This window comes from Corvus hawaiiensis, chromosome 2 (genome assembly GCF_020740725.1).
Source record: "Corvus hawaiiensis isolate bCorHaw1 chromosome 2, bCorHaw1.pri.cur, whole genome shotgun sequence".
Taxonomy (NCBI): Eukaryota; Metazoa; Chordata; class Aves; order Passeriformes; family Corvidae; genus Corvus; species Corvus hawaiiensis.
In genome coordinates, this window is record NC_063214.1 from 54,708,846 (window position 1) to 54,724,440 (window position 15,595).

At 35.6% G+C, this 15,595-nt stretch overlaps 1 protein-coding gene across 13 annotated transcripts in view; it reads left to right on the plus strand.

The window, feature by feature from the left end:
* The window catches only part of NBEA (neurobeachin), a 467,485-nt gene that overhangs the window by 325,494 nt on the left and 126,396 nt on the right, over positions 1 to 15,595 (plus strand). The window lies entirely within an intron of this gene.

Consider the following 15,595-nt stretch of genomic DNA (forward strand, 5'->3'; position numbering starts at 1 on the left):
TGGCTATGAGAAATACTAGATTTAGCTTTGGCTGGGTGATGTTTAACACTGAAGGTTGCTATTAACTTCACTCCATCACTTCATTTCACACACCAAACATTTAATAGTTTAAAAAATTGTGTATTTAGGCATCACAGACACCACTGAAATGTGACTGTTGAAGTGACCCAATTGTTTAACATGACGAGAAGTCAGTTTGGTTTAGATGTCAAAAATTATTATCTAGATGACTATATATGATATAAAAATATAGATATTTTTTGAAGCTTCTGACCACTTACTGCAGCTAATTTTTCTCTGTAGTTATTAATGTGTCCTTTGTAAACTAGAAAAGGAACACCTTCTCAACAATGAATTTTATTTCTACTGGGTTTATTGAGTATTGAGTTGTTTTGGAAAACCGAGATTAAAGTCCCCTCATTAAAATGATGATTGATCATTTGTCATGATAGTGGTACCGTATGATATTGGTAACTTTTACCAAATTGCTGTTTTCCAGATATTTACCCTAATTAGGGGGTACTATAACAGTGTTTGTTGAGCACTGCTTATTATTTCAACTCTTTCAAACTACATTACCTTGTCATGTAGTGCCCATGTTAGCCAAAAAGCCAAATGGTGTTGAAAATCTTTGTACTTGCCCACATCCCCAAAGTGCAATTTGAAAAAAAAAGCAAAAAGTTGCCATACATGTAAATTTAACCAATAATTTCTTTTTATATGGTGAAGTTAAATGCACATGCAGATGCATATCTACACAAAGGGCTTGCATGGATATCACTTTATATTTCTTATTATATAGTGATTGTTCTTCCACACACAACTGCTCATGAATTTTAAAGTTTTATTTTTTTAATATCTGCCAATTGCACTAGGGAGGTAGGAAGAAAAAAAATGAAGCTGAGTTGATTAAATTATTTATTCCTACTGCTGAAGTGAGTTTGAAGGCTCATTGAATGTATCTGATTTCTTGGCTCCTCTTTCTCCCCTTCCCCCCTCAATTCTTCCTGGTTATTTCATCCATATCATCCTGCCAGCAACAATAAATTTTTTTCTTTTTTTTTTCCAAGTAGGGAAGCTAAAGACAGATATTTGAGCTGGGCTTGCTATATGTGTCACATTATATAAAATAGGCAGCATCTTTTTTTTTGTGATGGAAGTTGCTGGTACCTTCAATTTTCTGTATTCTAATTTTGTAGTTTACTTCTTGCCTCCACTTTCAAATTTAGGAAAAACTGAAAAGTTTAAATGTAAGTTGCTATAATTTTTGCAATTTTTACAGTACACAGTTAGCATTCATTAGTGTTAAACTTAACATGTATGTATTCGCGTCCTATTAAAAATTAAAGGAAAACATGAAGAGAGTTTCCATTACTGTTGGACTTGGTCATCCTAGGTCTTACGGATGAACTGTTAATGCTTTAAATTCCTCTAATCTGCAATCTGTTAAGGGAAAAAGCAGTAACTGATTTGCTTTCTCTAAGATATTATGTCTCAAAAGTAAACATGGAGCTTGCAGAACTGTGATTTTGGCTAGAACTGCAGAAAGATGTAAGCAGGAAAAAAAAGCATTGAATTATTCATTTGGTTCACTTATCCATCAGCTTCTCCAAATCCAGACATTCGTTATAGTGCAACATTTTATTTAAGCAGTCCAACATTGGTTTGGTTTTGTTTTTTTTTTTCTTTTGGTTGTTTTTTTTTTTTTTTCTTTTTTAAAGATCTCTAGCTTGGAGAATGTTCTTTTTTTGCTGAACTGCTAGAGGACTGTGGAATCAGTGGGGATTAGCGCCTTCTAATCTACTACATCTGTAGTGGGTCATCCAACACTGCAGAACTCTCATTACTCTCTATTGCTGTATATGATTAAATGACTGAAAATATTGAATGTTGCCCTTGAAAATAAAGCTGTATGTGTTGGATGAGCAGCTTCTGAAGAATTCATGTCTAAACTAACCTTTCCTCTCGGTAACTTTAGCCCTGGAATATGAGAGAGGACTAGAGTGTTAGAAAATGTAAGTTGAAATTAAAGTGGGGGAGCATTTGAAATACATCATTATATAAATTATGGCATCACACAATATGCTATGTCTTAGGAGTAACCCAACATCTTATTAGCCCAGTCAGAATGGGAGGGTGGTATGTCTTGAACATACTTATTTTTGTGAGTGGTGCTTTTCTGTAACCTGGTTTCATATCGACTAGCAAACTAAACTACATCATCTCATCGGTAGCTGCTGAAGATACTGAAATTAGCAGAAGACATTGCTTAACACCTTTGAACACTGGCCAATATGAAGTTATAAGAAGCACCATTTTTTGTATGCATTTGGTCATACTATGTGTTTATTGCTAATTTTCATGATGCCAATACTTTGGGCATCTTATGTCTCTCCAATTCAAAATGAAACTTTTGTCCTCTCTTTACAATTACATGAATATGTTAAATTACCTGTGTAACTCATTTAATCTTGATTTAGTTATGAAAGGACATACCTAACATATTTCAATGTAGACTTCTATTTTTAATGTAGTGTATAGCTCTCCAATATTTTCTTTCCAAATAACGGTGAAGGAAGGAGTTGAGTGAGTTGGTCGTAAGTGATTAATACGTTTCATTGAACCTTATGAAGGCCCTGGTCCTGCAAATAACTGCCCATGCACTTCACTGTGAGCCTAAAAGCACCCGTGACATCATGGGCAGAATCAGGGCCAAAACAAGGTAACACTTGGAGGTTAACATTTGAAGAGGATGAAATACAGTGAGCCTCTAAAATATCTAACGTATCAAATGCACGCGTTGGTGAGGAAATACATTTTTGGCTCAAATATATACACTTCTGTCAAGCAGCCCTTCCCTATTTTTTCATTGTGCTTTAGCCATAACATTAAAATAGCTTCTTGAGAAAGGACATTGCTGTTTCGTCCTCTCACAAAAATGCTCCCCCAGTCCACTCTAAAACGCTTATGAGGAAGGTAAGGTTATTCAGAAAAACAGATGAAGGATTATGCTTTCAGAATCCCCATTAAAACTATATATTTTCATCTATTTTCGCATATTCAGGACTATTTCTAAAATCCCTAAAGCTACAGAGTCTTTTAGCAGTATTAAATATAAACAACCTACTCACTAAGAGCACTTATTGTTCCTAAAAGTATCCTAACTATAACTGTAATATAATCATATTAGCAACCTTATTTAAGGAGGAAGAGGTGAAATCTGTTCAGAAAAAACAAGATACTTAGATCTTTTGGCCTTTAAAATATTTTCACACCACCACTCTGAACTTTTTTTTTTTTTAAACTGGTAGAACATTGTCATTGTAGAACACAATATTTTATCTAGGGGAAATTTTAGTCTCTTATTAAGAGCAGCAAATCACTCCAGTTGTCCTCTTGAATTCAAAAATTTAACCTACATCACCTACTGTCCTTCCTGCTTTTTCCTACCAGTTTTTAGGCCAGCTCTAGGACAGAATATAAAGAAGTGGATCCTTTGTGGCATAGTGCTGGTGTCCCTGAAATGAGAAAGGCTATAGAAATAGCATGTAATCATGTAATTTCATAAATATCCAATCAAATTGTTGAAAGAGAAATATTAGCTTGTGGAAATAGCTGTTTATCTGAAAGGAATATTACAATCAATTTTTCTTGATAGTTGAAATAGATTTTGCCTTTTGGACACGTTATTATTTAAAATACATTAATGCCATTGAAAAGAAGATAAAAAATTACAGGGTATCTGTTAGGGTGGTGACAATGGTGTCTCTTAAGACTCCTTAGTTTTAGATGAGGAAAAGGAGATATCTTTATTACTTCACATTTATGAATCTTCTTTATTTACTGTTTTAGTTGATACAAAATAATTATTTTTTAAAATTAAAGGAAACTTCCAGGGGAAAAATTGGGGGAGTTTACTTTTTTTTAAGGTCAATACAGATTTTAATGGGTTTATGCGGTGTGTACAGGCCTACTAAGAAAGAAGTTACTGTGATCAACATGGTTCTGTCTTATTTTCAGTAAATATTTTACCATTTCTATTTTTTGTTTTCTCCTGCAAATTATTTCCAGGAATAAACTGGCTTCAATTTTCACTTCATTTTTTTTTTTTTTAAATAACCTTATCAAAAGGAACAATTATTAAGTGTGGAATTCTTACTAGCCCTCTGAAGCACAGATGAGTATATGGCATATGCTAGGTTGTGCCATAATGCTTGCCATTTTTCCCTACTCTTCAAGACATTGCTTCTTTAAATAGGTAAAAAATGACAGCAAGTATGTTGGACAACAGTTTTCTCATTATATTCTGTGAGTACATTCATTATGTATTATTAATCCTTAATTGTAAAGATGAAATAATATAACCATTTATCTTGGCAAGCCCATTATTTATAAGCTGTACATTAGAAAACTGCATGGATCTACGTGGATGTTTTCTTCCATATATACTATTCAGATTTTTGACATAATGGAGGAGAAGAAACTTTTTAGGCTAAATCTACAGCTAATCTAATCCACCCTTTGTAGGCAAACTGTATCTCAACATGGTAAAAAAAAGTCCTCTCTCCCTCACCCTCTACCCCCAGCCCCCAAATTCAGTTCTTCATTTGTTTTGTTCACCACGCTGCATTAACACAGTTTTCCCTTGTGTGCATCTGCCAGTGTACAATTTAGCCACGGGCATCTGTAGACCTTGTGGTGATCAGTATTGCAGGCAAAAGCCATATGTGTTTAAATAAAAAAAAAAATCTCTTTATTTCATTTGCTGTTTTAACTGGATGGATAACTTCTGTGCCTCAAGACAGAGGAAGAGAAAATACAGAAATAATTAATTGCCTCTATTCTTGAGGCAGTTTCATTTTCCCTCTCCAATATGGAATGCTTGTCAGCTTCCCTGATAAATGACTGCATGTATTTGCATAGATTTTACATTAACACAAAAATTAGTTTTATTTGTGAAAAACTATTTTACATAATAATGCAAAATCAAGCATTATGGATTATGTTTCCAAACTTGAGAGACTGTGGAGAAATGAGGGGTTTTTTTGTATTTGCTTTTCTAAATTCTGTTCGGTTTGTGTTGGTTGGTTGTTTTACTGAGTTTTTTTGTTTGTTTGTTTCATGTCAAGGTATATTAACTTTTAGTTTTGTATTTTGTTTTTGTAAAAGCAACCAAGTCAGGGTCTCTTAATGTTTATAAACCATTTATTCAATCTTTCATAGATTGAATTATTGATGGTGGTATGAAAACAACTTTTTTCATGGATTTCTACTCATTCCACTTATTAAATACACACTTAAATATGAATACATTTGCAAAATTCCATGGAACTGTTTTGAAAAAAAATACAGCATCAAATTTAGCTATTAAATACACTACGAAAATATACTTCAAGTTTCTAAAGCTGCTATTAAAATAGTGCTGCATCAGGTATTCTTTCAGAGCATTAATGTACTGCATTAGATTGTATGCCAGTGTAGGACTATTTTTTCCCCTATACCTAATAACCTGTCTGTTTTAAGCAATTAGGCACTCCTAGCTTGGAGTGACAGTACTATACCTCTAGTTAAAAACTGTGTTTTATTCACGATTTGTCATGTCCATAAATAAAATATACAAATCCATCAGTCTGAAATATCTCTGAAGGAAAATATACTGCCCTAATCTTAAAACAATTGTAGTTATTTTCAAGTGACATGAATTGGATATTTGCTCATAGAATAAACCTGGTGTCTTGTTGTCTAAAGGGAACTGCTAATTGTATATCAGCCATTTCTCCATGCTGAAAAAAATACAGATGCATTCACTGCTGTTATTTCATGCTCTGTAACAAGAAGAAAATATTGCTCCTTATGAAACCTGCTATACTTGATGGCAACTTAAGGCAAAAGAGTGCCTTTGCCACTTCTTAAATCTGGGACACCCTAGGTGCCAGCTGTCACTGCTCAGCTAATGATGACAAATGCCCCTCTCTATGCAGATTGCAGAGCTTGCAGGCTGCTATGAAAGGCAGTCAGATTACCTTTCTTCAGATAGTAACTTAACCTTTTAAACTCAAGTGTCAGAATGAAATTATTAGCTGGGATAGTTTCAATACCTGTTTCTTTAAAAAAGAAAAAAAGAAAGAAAAGAAAAGAAGGCAGTGACTTCAAATAATACCATAGCACTCGCATTCACAGATCGTTTTTGCTTCTCTGATCTTTTTTTAAAAATAGGAAATTGCTGCCACTGTGCCTGTGAGCACTCTATGGAGTTTGCTGGTATTGAATGCGTGAATGCTGAAGCTGACCTCTTGGTTGCACTACACAGAAATGGGGCCAAGTGGGGCAAATTCTGTCCTTGCTTACATCCACACGGTGTTACTGATGCACAGATCTGACAGATCACAGGTTAATGGATGCTATTTGTAAGAGACCTTAATTGATCTCAAGTATTGTGGATATACTCAGCTCTCTCTGTGGCAGTTCATGTTACCACTATAGTGTAGAAGTCTATGAACTTCTGCTAGATTCCACTCTGTCAAAATAACTGGGTATCTATTTTGTGGGTAAGAGTGGTTTCACAGAGCTCAGTGGCATGTGGTTAATATTGCTAATTTAAATATATTCTACAGTCAGAGGTTTGGACTTACTTTCTGGGTTTTCTTGGAAGTAGCTAACAGACGTGGAGATATTACGTAGTTCTTTAACAGCACATCAGAAATGTAACACAGTACAAGTACTGAACATGCCACCTAATGGTGTAGGGTACTTCTTGAGTGTGTGCACATACATCTGTCTGTATTTTTCTGTGAGTCTGTTTCCATGTGTTCATACACTTGAATACAAAAGTAAATAGACATAAGGGCATTCATGTCAGTATGTGTACACGTCCTATCCTACACATGTAACATCCAAACAATATATATTTCCATGTTTATATTAAAGTACTGACATATATGAGCATGTTTAACTAGAACATTGTATTTGCCATTAAATCAGTCTGTACAGTGAACTGCATATGAATATCAATTTCCCTTTGAGCTAGAGCTTATTTTTATTACAGTAAACAAGTACTCACACCAATATTTTTCAAGAACACATCTCCATAGCAGTGGGGAATAATAGAAAACTACAGAAAAGATGGAGAAAGACTTTTAATGCGATTACCAGGAACACTATGCTATATGGATGGAAAGAAGTAAATAGTGAGAATAGGAGGAAAAAATGTGCATTTAGTACGAGATTGGACTGTCCCAGACAAAAACATAGTTATTATGATGTGCCAAAAGCACAAGAGGAAGAAAAAAATGTACAAGTTTACAGAGAAAGTTGAGATCAATGTTGCAATAATTGCAATGTGGCTGATTCTGTAGTAGTCATTAAAGGAAAGGTAATATGATCCATGAACCTAATTAATATTATTTTCTCCAGAAAATAATAGATCTGATTGCTGAAATGGGTGTTCTCAAAGAGCTTCAGTGAGTACTTACCTCTTTTGGCAATACAATGTGTGAAAGGGAGATGGTGGTTAATATTATATTGGAAATGTTTCATGTTGGAGTTTGGGGACGAGTGTTTGTTTTTGCCTGTGCATAAGTATGTTAAATTTAACATCCTGTTTTGTTTTGTTGCACTGTTTTTTTTCTGTAAGTCATTAAGTTCAAAGTATTTAGAACTATACATTTTATTATTTTGAGCAAGTGTAACACAATCTGGGAAATAAAAAACAGACAAAGAGTTAGTGTTTCATACTCAGCTTTCTCAGCGTGTTGGTTGAATAGGCATCAAATGAAGTCCAATGCCTATACAAAAGAAATGTTCCTTGTTTGGATATGCCCCATCTGTGTCATCTGGTGGCTTATGCAATAGGAGGTGTTATCACATGAATCCAAATGCACAAGCCAGTTGTTTTATGGACTCTTTCTGTGCTTGGAGGAGTTTATAAGTTGCCCACTCTATTGTGTGTCACTCCCAGATGACACGTGTGCATTCTGCTGAGCATATTTTGGGGGTAATTATAACTAATGAAGCCTGGTACACAGCTTGTTCACAGAGTGATTTATTCTGCTCCTGTCTGATTCCTGAGAGTTCTGTAAAATGGTTATATTGTGCCCTCCACTTTGGACATGTATGGGAGCATGTGGTATTGAGTCCATCAGAGAAAAATTGCTTTTCAGTGTACCACAGACTAATTACAAAGATATTGGCTGGGTACATCTGTTTAAAAATATAGAGTCAGATTGAAATTATAAATGGGATCTGTAACTTTAGTGATACTGACTTTTGTATGGCTCTTGTTCAGTCATTTACTCTTGCCAGACTTGCAGTAACCCGCTTAGATGTACTGCTGTTAAATGGCTCAGAGTTTCTGTGAACCCTGTAAGTTAAGGTTAGGTTCCCTTCATACCTTTTAGCAAAGCAGATTTTATTATGCAATTTGAGTTTTGATAGGTGGTGATATTTTGTGGAAAGATGGATTTAAAAGTTTGGAAGAAAATACCTTGTAGCTTTGCAGGTTTCATAAAGCAGCAACAACAAAAATTCATTACTGAAGCATGGGTGTCAACCTTTATTTAACCTTAGATCTATCATTCTCACCCTAATTTATCTTGACTTACCAGTCTCTCAGGCAAGTAAATCCACTGATATTAGTGGGACTCATCTACTATACAATAAGTACTCATACATATTTTTGCCAGGATGATTCTAAAAATCTTTTTTCCAAGATACTAACATGCCTCTGAAATCAGAGTAATGGTGTGCACAGAAGCTTCAGGGTTTGTCACTTCATCTACCAGATTCACAGCAATCCAAGGAGGCTGGATGTTTTTACAAGTATGTTGGCATCAGTGTTCAGCAATAATAGTCTTCAATTATAACTGTCTTCAGTTATATCAGTTTCTTCCATCTTCACCCCTAACTTTGTATCCAGATTTGAAAGACTTTTGCATTTTATTTTTTTCAGTACTTCAACAGAATTTCCTTCCTTCCTTCCTTCCTTCCTTCCTTCCTTCCTTCCTTCCTTCCTTCCTTCCTTCCTTCCTTCCTTCCTTCCTTCCTTCCTTCCTTCCTTCCTTCCTTCCTTCCTTCCTTCCTTCCTTCCTTCCTTCCTTTCCTTCCTTCCTTCCTTCCTTCCTTCCTTCCTTCTGTCCTTCCGTCCTTCCGTCCTAAAAAAAAGGGAGACATTAAAATACTGCTTGTAGGAATGGGGGAAGGGATAAATACTTATTTTGGTACACATTTAATAAAAAGCATTTTATAAGGTTGGAAAGCAACTGACCAGAAAACATTGTTCACATCCTTCCTACTGGCTGCATGAGTAGAAAAATAGTGTTACTGAGAATGAATTATTGTTTTAATCTCTTTTTGTGAAAAATGTCTCAAGATGACATAAGCAGCATTGGGAGTGAGAAGATATCTCTAGTTCTGAGGAGTGAATAGTGTAAGATAATATTTCTTAGCTATGATGTTAGGCAAAAAGATGTGGTCACTGGCAGACCTGAAGTTTACCTGTGCCCTAACCTGTCCCAGTAGTGACATTTATGGTATTGATAGCATTTTTCTAAATCAGTAGGGAAAGAAAAAAAAAATAGAATTTCCACCTAATTTTAATCTTGATAACCATGAAGATAAAAGTGTCTGAAGGTGTGATGATGGTTTCAATTTTTTTCCTAAGTTTTTGTGGGTTGCAGTGTTATGTACCCAAGGTAATAACTATCAGAAGGTAAAAGTGCTGTTTGTATATGGTGAGTCTGACTATACCTGTATATAATATGTCTATTGAATTTGAAAAATGACTGGTTTGCTGAGAACAGTTGTATCATAAAGTAGCTGTTATGCTCCACTTGTTTTATAACATAATTTAGTTTTGGTCTTTATGCTTTGTTCTGAACTTCCTCCATATACGAAAGTTCTGAGGACAATTTTTCCACAATGATTTATACTGATATAAAATCTGACCTGGTTTTGGCTTCACTGATGATACAATTGTGATAGATTTTGACTTTTGGGATGAAGCACATAATATCAAGGATTTTGCATGTTTTGTAAGGTTTTTTTAGGGGTTTTTTGTGTATTGTTTGTTAAAGGATTGGGACAAAGTACAATGACTTATATATTAGAAAAACGATACCTAAAAATGAGCAGTTGTTTCCTTGGAGAAAGATTGTAACAAATTTAAAGACTAGTTAACTGGAATTATGGGTTTGTGCTATTCAAATATTGCAGTTGTCAGGTGTAGTGTTGGCCACTAAGTAATCTACTCATGTTTGGTCGGAGTACATCTGTTCTGTATAATTTTAAACGTTTAATAAAATATTTATGACTAATAGCACAAATCAAGCACTAGCTAAAATGATGACACTAATTACATTAGATGTAGTTGGGTCAGTGAAGCTTACATGTCAGTCATTCTTTTGTGCTGACCAAACTTTCAATGCAGGAACTCATGTCTTAGTTGGCCTCTGGAAAAGTTTGTTTCACAGAAGAATGTGGCCTTCCAAAAGCTGGGAATTGAAGCTGTACTATATTTCACTCCCTGTACTATTTTGCTTTCTTCTGTAAGATGCATTAATTTTATTTCCATTTTTCTGCTACTTTGCATGAATTTTGTGACAGGAATGGCTATACAAGTCACTGTGATTCTAGAAACTTCTTTATGCTAGTGAATATGATATGCTTATCAGGTATGGGTAGATGAAAATAGTTTTTCATATGAGTATTTAGGAAATAGTAGTAAAGTAGTACTCATTAGTATCTGCAATGATAACTGGCAAAAATTGGAAACAAGAAGCTGAGATTTTTTTTGGGCTTTAAATTCACCAGTGTTAGCACCAGACTTTTGTTTTACCTGGTAAGCCATTACCTTCCACTTTTCCTGGTAGTCTCCCAGATTTGTGGGGCCTGGCTGCCTAGGAGGACTGTTTTCTAGAAATTCTAAAAAAGTGCGGAGAAAAGAATGTTTGCCGTATTCCATATGTGCTGATCAGTCACACTGTGGACATATTGGACTGCTTGTAAAGCAAATGCTGGCCTGTTTGAGTTTACTAAATGCATAAGGAATTTGAACTCCAGCTTCACACTGACCCTGTGGTACTGTATGTGTTGTGCAGTCAAAATTATAGTGATTCCATTAAACCCTCAATTTTTATACCGCTTTAGTGAAGTTTATAGAACTCCGTGGAATAGGAGAAATAAATCACAAACAAGAAGACAAGCAAAAAATATGCTGTGCTTTGGTTAGAAAAAAAGTGACTGAATAAGCTGAAGATCAGGGCAAAGAGATCAAAGAGAATGAAGTTTGAAATTGAAAACTTGAAAACTTTTCAGGCAAAATTAATTTAAAAATGTCTAGTAAAAGTTGTTTCATTGAAGGGGCTGGACTGAAAAAACAATATAAAATTCCAAAGGGGAAAATCAGGACAGAGGACAAATTAGGAAGAAAGAAGTAGTTTTTTTTGCTTAAAGAAGTTTGAAATAAAGTGGAAACTGTAGGGCTTTCTTCACATAAAGGTAAATACCATGGTAAGCAGAAATCCCAGCTCTAAAGAGTATCTACCAGTGCACCTAAGGACAGTTGGGCCATGTGATAACTCTGATGTGAATATGCTGTAAAATGTCAACATCTCCAGAATTACTCTTGGCTGCGCTTGAACTGAGCCAGCCTCAATGTAGTTGCTGCTTTTGTGGGCAGAAGTCATTGCTTTGTGAAAGCAAATAAGGAAGTTTTCCAAGAGCTGCTCTCCAGAGCCCCAGACAATGACAGCAGTCTCTTCATCATCCATCACTGACCTAAAGGTTAACCTGTCCAGAGGCTTGTGAAGTATACTGTAAAGGAAGGCTTTTTTAGTGTGGGAAACAATGTATCTGAGAAGAGGGGGACAGCAGAGAATCCAGAAGTTTTGAGGGAACACATGTAATGAACTTCATGGCAAATCTTCAGAAGTGTAGATAGTTATATTGACACCTTGGCTGGTATTTCTTTACCTTCTAAATCAAGTCCTAATGAGAAGGACTGAACAAGACCTTTGCATATGCACAAACTGCTGAACTTGCTTCTTTTGCATGGTGCTGTAATGTTCTTAAATGAATATTACTAAACATGAAACTTGTGAGGGCTGCATTTGCAGGCCTGTTATTTGTTACTAGTCTTATTTAATATTTATGGAGTGACACACATTTTTATGTTGCTTTAGAGAAATAAAAATTATGTTATTCTGGCTTCATTTTACTGTCTAATTTTGGCAAATGCAAGAAATTGTGAAAATAAATAGAAGGAAGACATAGTGGAAAAGGTAAAAAGGTCCTAATAAATAGAGACGGCTACTTCATCGTGTAGGAAGCTGGTATATCTGCTTTTTTTAAAAGTCAGTATAAAATGTCATTTCTAAGTGGACAGTGATGTAGGGAAGAAGTTCTGTTTAGGAGTTTGTACTGGGAGAAACACCAGTTGAAAGACAAAGGTAGAAGTGTAAGAATAAGATTTCCATTTGATGTTTATTCAGATTGGTTGAGGCTGCTGAGAATTCAATCAGAGTTGTTTGAACGAGATGCAGTGACTAGTACAGGAGGGAATATTTCACTCTTCCTGTTCCCAGGTGGATGAGTTGAGGACCAAAGGGTAGGCAAGCTGCAAAGTAAGCTAACTGAATCGAACACGAATGGTGTCAAAGTTCCCAGAAGTGCACAGTTCAGTGCATGGACACAATACATTCAGCTGCAGAATTGACATGTATATAAGAACATAGGCTAAATCTCCAGCCCAAGAAAACCCAAAAAAAATCTTGGCAATCAAGGGCAGGAAGATGATGATATTGGTGTAATATGGTATTTTTTTAGACATAGCTGCAGTAATGCATCATGTCACCTTGTTGCAGTATCAAGCCTGTAATGGTACTTTCTCACTCCTTTTGATGCACGCAGTGCTACTGTGGGTCTTCAGCTTTGAGAGGTGGAGCACTAATGTATTTGAGTCTTCCTTTTGTCCTTTTCTGGACTCATTTGTAAAAATTGACATTTCAGCCAAATACTACTGTTCTAGTGTGGTGTTTCATTGATACTACATTGATACATCAGAAATTTTGCTCCTATTTTTTCAAATGTCCAATGAAAGATTGATTCATATTTTTAGTCCTACAGACTACAAAACTGTTCAGTGCTCTTCATAAATGCTAGGCTGATACTCTACCTAGAATACCTCAGCACAGAAGCACAGAATCAATTATTCATACTTCTTTTTGAAAGGAGTGTTCTTAAGGATGATTTTTTTCCCTTCAACAGCAAGAGGTATAAGCTTTGACCAGAAAGTCTAAATATCTAATTATAATAATCAGACAAAAGTCTCCACAAAGACTGAAGTATAAAATTTCTGTATGTTGTACAACTGAAATTTAAATGGGATGAAATTGTGGCATAAAAACTGACTGATTTTATGATTTTTGTGTGACCTTTAGCAAAATAATACTTTGTATCTATGAAGTGGTCAGTTCTGCACAAGTACAATCTGTTATGTTTCAGGTTTTCTGCTTAGCTGACTCATGATAAAAGTATTCAAACTGGTGGAGGGTTTTGTTTCTGGTTTTTTTACTATATGAATGAAGCATATAAGATGCAGTGACTGTAATTCCAGTTATTAAGCCTGTTCCTTTATTAATGGTAATCATTAGGTGGTTGTTAATCTGGCTAAAAAGACACACAAAAATGGTTTTTTGATAAGAAAGCTTTGTCTCAAATAAGGAACACTGGATGTAGTGCTCTGCACAGTACATCTCACAGAAGCTCTTAGGATCTGTTTACCTGGTTGAAATTCAAATTGTTTTATTATGGTGTCAATTCTTTGGTTTTGGCAGCACTTCTAAAGTGTCTATACACAAAAGGACTACCACAGTGAATGAATGCTAGTGTTGACACCACCTAACAAGCAGGGATTATGTGTTTACAGAAGAAGTAATATGATAGGTCAAGTATAAGAGGCACTTCTCAAGAGCACTTCACCACATAATGAGTGACTGACTAGAAAGTGCGGAGCTGCCACTCTTTGGCTTCGTTTCGGTGTTGATGCCTGCCTCTCTCCTCCAAAGCCCTCTTGATCATGTTCAGCTGCTCTGTTCTCATGTGGTGAATAATAGTAGAGTAAAGCTGCTTTTCTGTCTCATTTTTCTTGCTAATTTACACATTCAAGCCATTTTTTGTTTGCTATCCTTATTTGCTATTCCCTTTTGTCAAGGCACTGTTCTCTTTTTTGCCTCAGGCCTAGGAACTAATTTGAGCTTCTATAATTACTTCATGTTTTACACCTGTCTGCATATCATGCACCCCTTGTCTCCATGCTTAAGCTGTATATTTCCTTGGAAGGAGGAAAAAAAAAAAAGAAAGAAAGGCTAGTTTTCTTACACAAAAAATCCCCAAGTTTTTCCTCTCAGTCTTCCTACAGGAGAAACACAATTAAACTGTTGAGATGTTCTCAGCAATGCAGCTGACCTTTTGGGTTCATGAAGGACAAATGAATGCTGTCTGTTCAGACAGTTTGTGTTAAGACATTGTTGAGCAAAGAGCCCTGAGCTTTGTTCCTCTTGAATGAAGCAATGGTTGTAGTAATTTTAAAATCATTAAGAGCCTGAATGCACGGTATCATTCTACAGTGTTTGCTCTACAGCTGCTCTTCTGCTTTAATAGCAGCTTATTAAATTTGGGTCAAGCACACTCTGAAGAGTATCACAATGAAGAAACTGTTCAAAAAGTTACCTGTTTAAAAAAAAGGCAATTGATTAGATTTTTAACTTAAGTGACAGCTGCAATTCATTGCCTGTTCTTTGTAGTGTCCTGCAGCCAGAGTGGAAGCCTTTTGTAATTTGGTCTTCATTTTGTAAAAGCTTTCTTGAATAATCCAGGGTTGCTTTCCACTCTGAGACCGCCTCAATCCAATTAGGAGTTTAACAAGGGTCAAATTAAGGAGACTTTACACTTCATGTTTGCATCATTAGCCATAAGACTGTTTTGTGTGTGCACGACTGTGTGTCGAGGGAGGAGGGGAGGCTGCAAGATGGGGCAGACACAAAGCTGTCATCCACCATGTGGTGCATCCCGCCACTGAATGAAGGCACAGCAGGCTAGGAACAACATTTCCAGTTGTCTTTTGGGGCTGTCGTCATGTGGATTTCAGCTGGTACATAGCTGTTTGGGGTTACAGGTGCTAGCTAGAGCCGAGGAAGAAGAGTGCGTTCTGCGTCTAGTCTTTTCTCTCCTGGTAGTCTATTGTTATCGGACAAATGACTGGGAAGAGATGAAGTTAGAAATCTCTTGAGCATTCATTATTTTTGATGAGATGACAACTACCCCAGTTCCTTGTTCTCACTACTCATGCTGTTTCCTGTTATTTTTTGAAAACATTTTTTTTTTATGTGTTAAGTGTACGATACAGTGTGAACTTTTTTTTATATCAGTAGTTAGCAGGCTTTTGATAATCAGATGTGTGTATAGAGGACTAAAAACATTCTATTGCATTTTCTACAATAACAAGTAATCTAAAAATGGTGTCGTTTTACTTATGCAATTTTTAACTAGGATTAAGTTTTCCTAATGAATTATTTATAAAAATTGTCAAAAATTAAAGAGA